This window comes from Eumetopias jubatus, unplaced genomic scaffold, assembly GCF_037043125.1.
Source record: "Eumetopias jubatus isolate StellerSeaLion01/CBP00866 unplaced genomic scaffold, mEumJub1_p1.0 scaffold_17, whole genome shotgun sequence".
In the NCBI taxonomy this organism is placed as follows: domain Eukaryota; kingdom Metazoa; phylum Chordata; class Mammalia; order Carnivora; family Otariidae; genus Eumetopias; species Eumetopias jubatus.
The window spans coordinates 35734447-35747243 of NW_028274823.1; positions in this window are offsets into that span (position 1 = coordinate 35734447).

The following is a 12797-nucleotide window of genomic DNA, read 5'->3' on the forward strand; positions in this document are numbered from 1 at the left end:
TGAGCTCCTTGCTGTGCGTATTGTCACTGACCCCAAACCCAGAAAGATTTGTCCTTGGCATTCCAGGGAGAGAAATAAAAAGGGTAGAGAAAAACAAAAATATTTCCTCTACAGCTAGTTTTGCATCTTCTTGCCACATGTCCAGCAGCAGGTTAGGCAGATATCTTGTCCAATCGCTGGCCTCTGACGCCCTGCCAAGATCAGCTTTCTACTGATGTGGTTGTCAGCTGGCTCACGTGGGCATTTCAAGAGGAAATGTGCTCATTCCTCACTTTGCAGCCTAGACAATGGTGCAGCCCACACAGTCAGCACTGTGCTCAGGGATGATGCAGCAGCCCTCTCCAGAGGCCCAGGGCGGCCCCAGGTTTTAGGGTGTGGGGCAGTGTTCCCCTCACACGGTGCATGGGGGTATCATGTGAGCTCCTCACCATATTCTCTAACACAGCTTCGCAGGATGTTTAGGTCTCTGGATTCTCACAAACAAAGGGTTCTCACATGCTCACCTCCCCTTTGTAGGGGTGGTTCCTGCCCTCCTCAACTTTCCCTGACAGGGCCTTTGACCAGTCGGCTCTGGATCCCAGGTATTCAGTGCTGCCTGTCAAATGAAGTTGATTGTCCTTGTCAACCTGAACATTGTCCGCCCCGAGGTTTCTTGTGTCAGCGCCCGTTGGTGTCCTGAAATGCTGTTCTCACCCAAGGCCAACTCTTCAAAAATATTACAGCATGTTGACCACTCATGCCCTAAAAGAACATTAACCTCACAAAGTACTTCATAGATTGCAGACCGCCCTCACAGACTTCTTCCACAAAAATCTTTTGATACAGAAGGACAGTGATTACAAATTACCTTCATCATGCCAGTTTTTCAAGGGTGGGAATAGGCTCAGAAAGGCTAAACCTTTGGCCCAGGACCATGCAGGGAGCACAGATTGAAGTCTCCACTCTGATCTTTGAACTCAAGGCTTCATTGTTCCATGTGAGTTTCCTACAATAAAAGCTACCAAGTCCATGAATGTACTCATGGAACAAAGTAGAAAAGCATTTGCTTTTGCATTTGTATGAAACTTCATCATTTTCACACGTACCGTCTTAGTCTCCCAACCTTTGCCTGTCTCGGAGGGAGTGAGACCAGATCTCACAGTGGAGGCATCTGTCCAGTCCGTGGTGGTTTCTGCTCTGCTGCGCTGTCTCGTGGCCAGTTAGAACTTCCCTGTGCTCGGGTTAATCCAGACCATGCCACCTGGCCTACTAAACCCTTAAGTAAATGCAGGCTCTCCTTTCTGGTGCCGCTGGAGTGATGAGAGTCTCGGATCCTTTAAGAAATTGAGGAAAGGAGTCCGAGGAAGAGTCCAGTTCACCTGTGACACCAGCACTCAGAGACAACCACATTTAGATCACGGGGTTGTTTTGCAGTCTTTTTCCTGTGCAAATAGGATGGGGTCCTATATTCAGTGTTGCAACCTTTTCCTTCAATCGTCTATACTGAAATTTTTCCACATAGATACTCTTGAGGAAAAAATGTGATTTTGTTTTTGTTGTTGGGTGTTTGGTGTCATGTACTGTCGTTTGTTTATCAGATCCTCTTGGATGTTTAGGTTGTTTTCAAACTTTGATGCGTGATAAAGCTCCTTGTGCTGAATATGTGTGTGATTTTCTGGTTCTTTAAATTGCTGGGTTATAGAATATGAATATATCACTTAACCTTTTTCAAAAATTTTACATCTATAAAAAAGTTGTGAAAGTAGTATAATAAATTCCCATATGTCTTCACTGGTTTTATGTCTGCTACATACTGCTCTTTTCCTCTTTTAGGTCGGCCGCAGACTGCATGACTCCTTACCCCTACATTCGTCATCAAGGCTCTCCTAATAACAAAGGCCATGTGTGGTAAGGAATTTGGCCTCACCCAAAGGAAGGACCAGCCTTTGTCCCCTTTGTCTTTGTTTAGATACAATATACTGGTAAATTTGACAAATGAGATAGATAACTTTATTGAAAGACACAAATTACCAAAACAGACATGAAAAGAAATAGAGTTTGAATATTCCTGTATCTGTTTAAGAAATTGAATTACTGTTCTTCCCACAAAGAAAATTCTAGACCCAGATGGCTTCACTGGTAAATTCTATCATACATTTAAGTATGAAATTAGACCATCTTATGTAATATTTTAGAAAACAGGAGGGAACTCTGTTAACAAAATATTAGCAATTTGAATCCAGCAATGTATAAAACTTAGCTGATGACAAAGTGGGGTTTTCTCAGGAATGCAAGGTTGGTATAATTGAAAATCAATTAGTAGTATTTACCATAATAACAAAATTGAGAAACCACGTGATCACTTTACAAAGTTCACTAAAAGCATTTTACAAGGTTCATAAAAGCTCTCAGCAAATGAATAGAAGGGAACTTTTTCAACATAATAAAGGAAATTTATAAAATACCTAGTGGTAACATATTTAAGGATATACTGTTGAACACTTCCCCCCCCAAGATCTACACTGAAATGAGGATGTATGCCTTTACCACTATTCAGACTTGTATTTGAGGCCCTAGTCAGTGTAGGAGATTAGAAAGGGTGAAGTACAACTGTCTATTCACAAATGACATGAGCACATACAAAGAAAATCCTAAGAACTAAAAAATAAATGCTACTACTAATAATTAACAAGGTTGCAGGAGATAAATCAACATTAAATCAATTGCATCTCTGTATACTGTCAATGAAATTCAAATATAATTTTCCATAACACCAAAAATTAAGTAGGGGTAAATCTTTTTATTTTTTATTTTATTTTTTTTTTTAAGATTTTATTTATTTATTTGACAGAGAGAGAGAGCAGGAACACAAGCTGGGGGAGAGGGAGAAGCAGGCTTCCAGCCGAGCAGGGAGCCCGACGCAGGGCTCTATCCCAGGACCCTGGGATCATGACCTGAGCTGAAGGCAGACGCTCAACGACTGAGCCACCCAGGCGCCCCAGGATAAATCTTTTTAAATGTGAAAAACCCTGTATACTGAAAACCTCAAAACATTACTGAAAGTTTTAAAGACCTGAATGAAAGGATAGTTGTGTCATATCCAGGGATTGGAAGACAGTGCTTTTAAGGTATCTGTTCTCCCCTGTTGATTCTAAGTGATGCTTATCAAAATCCCCTGCAGGATTTTTTGGCAAATATTTACAAATTGATTTTGAAATTTACATGGACATACAAAGAATCTTGAATAGTTCAAATAATTCTTGAAAAGAGAGAAGTTACTCTGATAGCAAATCTTATATAAAACTATAGTAAAGAGGCTCCTGGGTGGCTCAGTCAGTTAAGTGTCCAACTCTTGATTTTGGCTCAGGTCATGATCTCAGGGCCATGGGATTGAAACCTGCTTCAGGCTCTGCACTCAGTGGCGAGTCTGCTTGAGATTCTCTCCCTTTCCTTCTGCCCTTCCCCCCACAAATAAATAAATCTTAAAAAAAACAAACAAACACTATAGTAATCAAGATAGTGTGGTATTGGCCTAAGGATAGATACAGACCAATGGAAGAGAATAGAGGGTCCACAAGTAGATCCCCGGGTTGATTTTAATTGACTTTTGACAAAAATGCTATGGTAATTCAATGGGGGAAAAACAGTCTTTTCAACAAATGGTTCAAAAATAAATAGATAGCCTTGTGGGGAAAAAAAAATTGAACTTCAACTCTAACCCTACAGTATATACAAAACTCAAAAAAGATTTAAACAAAAACTAAAACTATAAAATTTTTAGGAGGAAATATTTTTGAAGTTTGGTAGACAAAAGTTTCTTAGAGTGCAAAAGGCACCATCAAATTTTTCAAGTTTAAAAATATCTAGTGTTTAGAATATACCCATAGGGGCGCCTGGGTGGCCCAGTCGGTTAAGTGTCTGCCTTCGGCTCAGGTCATGATCTCAGGGTCCTGGGATCGAGCCCCGCATCGGGCTCCCCACTCAATGTGGAGTTTCTTTCTCCCTCTCCCTCTGCTGCTTCCCCTGCTTGTGTTCTCTCTCTCTCTCTCTAAATAAATAAATAAAATCTTAAAAAAAATAAAAGATACCCATAAAGAAAAAAAGCTGCTGATTTGGAGAAAATACCTGCAACACTTAAATCAGACAAAGGACTTATATATAAGAATCACAGTTTAATCAAGATGGCCGTTTCCCAGGGCGCTTGGGTGGCTCAGTCAGTTTAGCATCAGACTCTTGATTTCTGCTCAGGTCATGATCTCAGGGTTGTGAGATCAAGCCCCTGTGGAGCTCTGTGCTGGGCATGGAGCCTGCTTAAGATTCTCTTCCTCCCTCTCCCCACCCACCCCTCCCCCAAAAAAGATGGTCATTTCCCTTCCTCTGTATTTTTTTTTTTTTTTAGAGAGGGAGGGAACGAGGGAGAGAATACCAAGCAGGCTCCATGCCCAGTGTGGAGCCCCATGCAGGGCTCTATCTCACACCTGGAGATCATGACCTGAGCCAAAAATCAAGAGTCAGATGCTTAACCAGCTGAGCCCCCCAGGCACCCCTCTGTGTATTTTGTAAGGCAAAGAGGCTGTCAGTATGTCACCCTTGGCCAAATCCCCAAAAGTGACCAGAATGATGACTAGATGAATTTTACTGGCTAATCTGATTCGTTAAAGCCTTTAATTTATTACAGGTGACTAGGACCAGTTTTGAACCAGTATCTGAACTCTGTCTCAAAGTTTCACACACACAGTAAAGTCCCTAATTTCCCAAAACATGGAACTCATTAAGGAAATTTGGGCTTTGCTTAGATTGTTTCACGGCCAAAGAGGCTAAACTTGCATAAATGTGAGCCTTCATTATGGCTTTCTGAACCTAAGGCTTGAGCTAGCATAGCCTAACCTAATTAAGGGTTAGTTAAAAAGCTTGGTCAGTTTGGTCCTTTGGTTCTAAAAAACTTTTTATTTTATATGTAGGTGGGGTCTCTGCCTGACTCAGTAGATAGAACATGTGACTCTTCATCTTAGGGTCGTGAGTTCAAGTTCCACGTTCGGTGGAGAGATTAGAATACTTAAAAATAAAATCTTTAAAAAAAATAACTAGGTACTTTCAATGTGCAACTGAAGTTAAGAGCAAGAGAAGCAATAAAAATTAAAGCTGCAGTGCATGCACCTTCCACACCCATCAGAATGGCCCAAATGGAAAGACTAACAATACCAAGTGATGGTAAGCAGCTGCAACACTCATACCTGGCTGGTAAAGTGTAAGTTGGTGCAACCACTTTGGAGAAACTGTTTGGCATTATCTCCTAAAGTTGTCTATCCCTCCCGATGGTTACATCTATTAACAATTGAAAATATTACTATTTGTGGAAAATGTTTTGGTAAGCACTGCCCTAGGTCCTTGCTACTCAAAATATGGGCATAACCTGGGAATTTGCTAAAAATGTAAGGATCTTGGGTCCTACCCTAGAATACTGGAGCAAATCTGCCTCTTAACAAGAAGCCCAGGTAAGTCATATGTACAATGAAGTTTGAGGAGCACTGCCCGTTACCTCTCATCAATTAAAACTCTCCCACAAAGGTGAAAAATACAAGGGAGACTTAATTTTTACAAAATAATTTTGAATATCCTGATTTGTTTTTAACTTTTTTATTGAATTGCACAAAATTGTGTACAGTTCAGTGAATTATCACAAAGTGAACACACCTATGTAATGACAAGTCAGGACAATTAATAAATAAATCATTATCCCTTCTTTCCCCTTGGCAGTCACTATTACCTAAAGTAACAACTATTTTGACTTCTAACAGCATGGATTAGTTTTGCTCGCTTTGAGCTTTATATACAGAAATAAAAAAATTTAATAATGCACTGTGTCTGACTTTGTACAATATTACATTGGTCACGTTTGTGCATCTGTTATGTGTAGCCATCGTTCCCCCCCACTTTTATTGTAATACAGTATTCCATTGTATGAAGATATCATAATTTACTTATCCATTCTATTGGAGGACATTTAGGTTTCCAGTTTGGGGATACTTATACATGGGTACAAACATTCTTTAAACATGTCTTTGGGTACACACTTGCGTGCATTTCTGTAGGTGTACCTAGGAGTGAAATTGCTATGTCATAGATGCAATCGAAATGATTAAATAGCTCGATCAAATAAAATCAAAAAGTGATTACTACAGGCTGAAAGATGCTAAAAAAGCATTTAGAGGTTGGTTCCTAGTGTGCTAGAAGCTTCTCTCAATAAAGGCTAAGAATCAGGTATACCTTAGAAGCCACAACACTACCAATGTCTCCCAACATCCACGTCCTGGTGGTAACTTGGGGTCAAGAGTTTTCCCCTTGATCTCAGAGGGTGCAACTCTCCTCAAATAGGCTTGAGACTGTGAATGATGGGCGACAAACAGTGACCCTCAACTCTGGATGCACATTAGAATGACCAGTTACACACATCCCAGTCTCTACAGATGGGGTCCTGGCGGTGGTATTTGTAAAGATCCCCGCAATGATTCAGCAAAGCCAGGGATTAGAAACATTACACCTTTAAGAAGAGAACTTGGGACTCATTTAGTCCAGGGCTTCTCAAACGTGTCTGTTCATAAGAATCACTGGGAAGAGTCTCATGCTCTTCTGACTGAGCCAGCCAGATGCCCCAGAACTTCCTCTTTTCAATAACTGAATTGTATATCAGTAATGCATGTAGCATGAGGAAGGCTGAGCCATTGTCAATGGGAATTAGTTTGAGAAGCTTTTTCAAAGATCACAAGCTGAAAAGGAAGCTGATTCTGGCAATGTAAGATTTAAGCGAAAAGATGAAAGGAAAAGCAGGGTCTGAGGGGGCACCTAGGATACTCTAGGGCTCTGTGTTCTCAGGGGAGTATTATCACTTGTGGGAAGAAAAATTACTCATTTTAACGAGTTCTTGAGAGAATGAAATAAAATATGTAAGAAAGTTTTCAGCAAATACATAACATCCAAATCAGATTGAAACTACCAGGAACCAGTCTGATCTTTGTGTGTGTGTGTGTGTGTGTGTGCGCGCGTGTGTGTGTGTGTGTTTGCTCAGCACATCCAGCCTCTTTTTTTTTTTTAAAGATTTTATTTATTTATTTGAGAGAGAAAATGAGATAGAGAGACAGCATGAGAGGGGAGAGGGTCAGAGGGAGAAGCAGACCCCCTGCCGAGCAGGGAGCCCGATGCGGGACCCGATCCCGGGACTCCAGGACCACGACCTGAGCCGAAGGCAGTCGCTTAACCAACTGAGCCACCCAGGCGCCCAGCACATCCAGCCTCTTACACAGAGTCACGCAGGAAGTAATTTAGATTTCTTATATTCTTAGCAACACTTGCCAATTTCCCCTCTTGGAAGGTAGGGAAAAACCTCAGGATAATTGTAGAATTTACCTGAATAGATTGCTCTTCTTCCTTTATGGAAATCTTACTTGACGAATGATTGTCCAAAATTCACCAATTTAGAGCTTCTCCTGCTCTTTAGTTGCACATTGAAAGTACCTACATATCATTATTTTTTTTAATTTTTTAAAAAGATTTTATTTATTTATTTGAAAGAGAGAGAGTGAGCAAGAGAGAGCATGAGCAGGTGGAAGGGGAGAAGCAAACTCCCCTGCTGAGCAATGACCCCTGCTTGGGGCTCGATTCCAGGACCCTGAGATCATGACCCGAGCCAAAGGCAGGGTGCCCCAGATTTTATTTTTCTTCTAATCTCTACACCCAACATGGAACTTGAACTTATGACCCTGAGATCAAGAGTCACATGCTCTACCTAATGAGTCAGCCAGAGAGACCCCACCTACATATCCTTAAAAAGTACTGCTGCCTGGATCCTTTCTCAGACCTGATTGAAAGGGTCTGGGGAGGGGCCTGGGCATCCAGATTGTTTCCAAGCACCACTGGTGATCGTCAGGTGCAGCCAGGCCTGAGGACCACCGCTGATATTGCAGAGATGAGGTTGTCCACCAGATGGAGACAAAGCACTTCTCTGTGGAAAAGGCTCCATACAAACAAAATCCATTCTCTGGGGCACCTGAGTGGCTCAGTCCTTAAGTGTCTGCCTTCGGCTCAGGGTGCTGGGATCGAGTTCCACCTCAGGCTCCCTGCTCAGTGGGGAGCCTGCTTCTCCCGCTCCCCCTGCTCTCACACGCGCTCACTTTCTGTCAAATAAATAAATAAAATCTTCAACCACAAAACAGATGCTTGAAAAAAAAAACAACCCATTCTCTGACTTTACATCTGTACCAACTCCAATTTATGTCATGTACCAAGCAGGGCAAACATGTGGGAAGATAGGTAAAATTATCCATGGCACTGTTGCTTGCCAACCACAGATATTCTTGCCACCACTGGGGAAAATTCCAGGAACAAATTTAAAAAATAACATGTGGCTAAAAATATATTTTATTCCCCCAACTACCTGGGCTAGCATCTGGAAATATTTTCTATCCTTTCTGAGTTCACTTTGATAAAATAGACCATATAAACTGACATTAAGACTGAAAATAAAAAAGGTGGGAATATATAGAGGGGACATTTTGGAAATATGATCACTCCGAAAACCATGCAAATAGAAATTGACATCAGTATGAGTAAATTAGCTTAAGATACGCTCACAGGATTTTAGGAAATATACAGATATAATAATGTAACTTACATTTATTCCTAAGTCTGAAATACTTGATTGGCAGTTTTCAGCTTTCATCTCTCCCATCTCTAAGCTCTATCATAGAAGCTGTAAAAGCTACAGGCTCGATTTCTGCCCTCTGGTAGACACAGATGACCAATGAGATGTAGGTAGAAACCACCGGGAGGGCTTCCTGTCCAGAAAAAATGGCAAAGACTTAGTACAAGGAATTTCTTTACCCCTTCTTCCCCCTTCCTCCTGCCCCCTTTTCCCTGGAGACACAAACTGTCCATGGGATGACAAGTATGAGGACAAAGACAGTATAAGTAAGGAGGACAGGCAGGAGGAGCCTGGATCCTTCCTTGAAGAACATTATCTGAGTTTCTAAATGCATAGTTTGACATATCACCTGGTTATAGGGTGATTTCAACAGACTGATGCTGGAAAGTCCAGGATGTCCCGTCACACTGCTTGACAAAGCCTGTGGTTTCTTCAGGGTGCACACTAAGTCACTAGTGTGTTCCTGAGTTGTGTCATGTCAGCTCTGAGAGCAGCCCAAGGGGTGGGGATTGGTGCACTTCTAGAAGGCAAAGGCAATAGACTATGAAGTAGGAGGAAGTAAATCCCTTTATTTATTTTTTTTAGAGAACACATGAGCGGGGGAGGGGTGGTTGGGGGAGGGAGAGAGAGGGAGGGAGAGAGAATCTTAAGCAGGCTCCATGCCCAGCGTGGAGCCTGATGCATGGCTCACTCTCACGAACCTGAGATCATGGCCTGAGCTGAAATCAAGAGTGGGACGCTTAACCGACTGAGCCACACAGGTGCTCCCCTAAATTCCTTTAAATGTTGACTTTCATTAGGGTTCGCTCCTGACGCTCTTCTCACTTTCATGCTTTTTTTAAACGAAAAGACTTTATTTATTTGAGAGTGAGCGAGCATAAGCAAGAGGAGAGACAGGGAGAGGGAGAAGCAGACTCCCTGCTGAACAGGGAGCCCGTCAAAGTCCACGCAGAACTTGATCCCAGGACCCTGAGACCATGACCTGAGCTGAAGTCAGACGCTTAACTGACTGAGCCACCCAGGCGCCCCCTCATTTCCATGCTTTTATCACTTGCTGGAAACTTCCACATCTTTATTTCCAAACCTATTCTGCCCCCCACGATTCCTGCTGCCTCCTGATTATCCACGCCTGGGTTTTTGTGCAGTCATATCAGACTCACCGTGTCCAGAAAGGAACTCGTTAAATTGGTGTCTTTTTTCCTTCATGTTCCCTTTCGCATTCTCTTTCTATATTTTGACAACTATTTATGGCGTGCTGACTCGGCGCCAGCGCCGGGGCTGCGAGGGCCTGCGGACCTGACGTGGTTCTGCCCCTGCGTTCTCAGTCCAGAGGGGCAGGCTGCCATGGGACAAATACACACACAGTAAGGACCTATTTCAATCTGTGAGGACAAAGGGATGGACACAGGGTGTTATCTGAGATTAGGGAACTTTGTGTCTCCTTTGACAGAACTGTTACCCACCTGTTCACCCAGGCTGGAAAACCGAGCTCTGTCCTGTCCTTTCCCTCGTTCCTTTCATTCACAGCCAGCCACATCTCGCCTGTTTGGCCTTGTAAATATTTCTCAAACCCAGATCCTCTTTCCCTTCCTCATTAGCCTACGTGAGAATGTCTCCATCGTCTGTGTGGACCATGCATTACTCTTTGATGCCAGACTTGGTACACAGTCCCCCTTGCCCTGACAGCCTGCGGGCAGCTTTCTCCAAAACCTCTATCTGACCATGCTGCTCTTCTGCCTAAAGCTTTCCTAGAGGTTTCTCTCTTTTTGTCAAAAATCCACCTACTTTTTTTTAAATTAACAGATTTTATTTTAGGGGGAGTAGTTTTAGGTTCATAGAAAACCCGGGCAGAAAGTACAGATTCTAAAATATCCCATTTTCCCCCATCCTACCCCCCAACACAATTTACTTTATTATTAACTTCTCACATTACTGTGGTACATTTATTATAATTGATGAATCGATATTGAGTCATTAATATTAACTAAAGTCCATAGTTAACATTAGGGCTTGCTCTTTTGTGTTGTATATCCTTTGTACAAAGAGTTTTGGTACAAACACATGTGTCTATCATTACAGAACCAAACAGAGTAGTTTCGCTACCCTAAAAATACTGTTCTACCTATTCATCTGTCCCTCCCCTGGAACCTCTGTCAACCACTGATCATTTTCTGTCTCTATAGTTTTGCCTTTTCCAGAGTGTCATAGTAAGAATAATACAGTACGTGGTCTTCAGAATGGTTTCTTTCACCTAACAATATACATTTACTTTTCTTCCAAGTCTTTTTTTAGCTTGATAGTTCATTTCTTTCTATTGCTGAATAATATTCCATTGTTGGATATACCACAGTTTATTCACCTACTAAAGGACAACTTTGTTGCTTCTAAATTTGGGGAATTACGAATAAGACTGCTCTAAATGTGCACGTGCAGGTTTCTGTGTGGAATGAGTTTTCATCTGGGGAATTACCAAGGAGTATGATGGCAGGATCATCTGGTAAAACTATGTTTAGCTCTGTAAGCAACTACCAATCTATCTTCCAAAGTGACTGTACTATTTCACATTCCCACCAGCAATGAATGAGAGTTCCTTTGACTCTAGTTTCAGGCCAGCATTTGGTATTGTCAGTGTTCGGATTTTAGTCATCCTAGTAAGATGTATGGTGGTATCTCATTGTTTTAATTTGTAATTCCCTAATGACATTTGATGTTGAGAATATTTTGATCTGCTATTTGCCATCTTTGGTGTCTGTTCAAATGTTTTGTCCACTTTTTTTTTTTTTAAGATTTTATTCATTTGACAGAGATAGACACAGCGAGAGAGGGAACACAAGCAGGGGGAGTGGGAGAGGGAGAAGCAGGCTCCCTGCTGAGAGCCTGATGCAAGGCTCAATCCCAGCACCCTGGGATCATGACCCAAGCGGAAGGCAGATGCTTAACGACTGAGCCACCCAGGCGCCCCTTTGTCCACTTTTTAATAGGGTTATTTGTTTCCTTATTATTGAGTTTTAAGAGTTCGTTGTATAGGGGCGCCTGGGTGGCTCAGTCGGTTAGGTGGCTGCCTTCGGCTCAGGTCATGATCTCAGGGTCCTGGGATCGAGCCCCGCATCAGGCTCCTTGCTCAGTGGGGAGCCTGCTTCTCCCTCTGCCTGCCATTTCCCCCTGCTTGTGCTTGCTCTCTGTCTCGCTCTCTCTCTCTGTCTCATTCTTGCTCGCTCCCTGTGTCAAATAAATGAATAAAAAAATATTTTAAAAAAAAGAGAGAAAGAGTTCTTTGTATAATTTGGTTACAAGTCCTTTACCAGATGAGTGTTTTGCAAATATTTTCTCCTGGTCTATAGATTGTCATTTCATTCTGAGCAGGGAGCTTGACATGAAGCTTGATCCCAGGACCCTTTAGAATCAGTCTGTTGATATTTACAAAGTAACTTGCTAGGATTTTGATTGGGATTGTGAGGCATCTACAGATCAAGTTGGGAAGAACTGATATTTTAACAATATGAGTCTTCTTGTCCATGAATATGGACTAGCTTTCCATTTATTTAGAACTTCTTTGATTTCTTTCATCAAAGTTTTGTAGTTTTCCTCAGGTAGATTTTGTACATATTTTTATAATATGTATAATCTAACCCTATATTGTCTACAAGAGACTTATTTTGGATTCAAAGACACGAAGAGCATGACAGTTAATGGATGGAAAAGATATTCCATGCAAATAGTAACCAAAAGAGAGCTGGGTTTGCTATTTTATTATAAGACAAAATTGATTAATTCAAATTGTTAAAATTTTAGTTCATCAAGAATGTGTAACAAAGGATACCTGGGTGGCTCAGTCGGTTGGGCGTTTGCCTTCGGTTCAGGTCATGATCCCAGGGTCCTGGGATTGAGTCCCACACTGGGCTCCCTGCTCAGCGGGAAGCCTACTTCTCCCTCTGCCTGCCGCTCCCCCTGCTTGTGCGCACTCTCTCTCTGACAAAGAATGTGTAACAATTTTAAACATATACACATCTAATAGTATAGCCCCAAAATATATGAACTAAAAATGGACAGAACTAAAGGGGAATATCCAACTACAATGACAGTTAGATATTTTAATATCCCATTTTCAATAATGGATAGA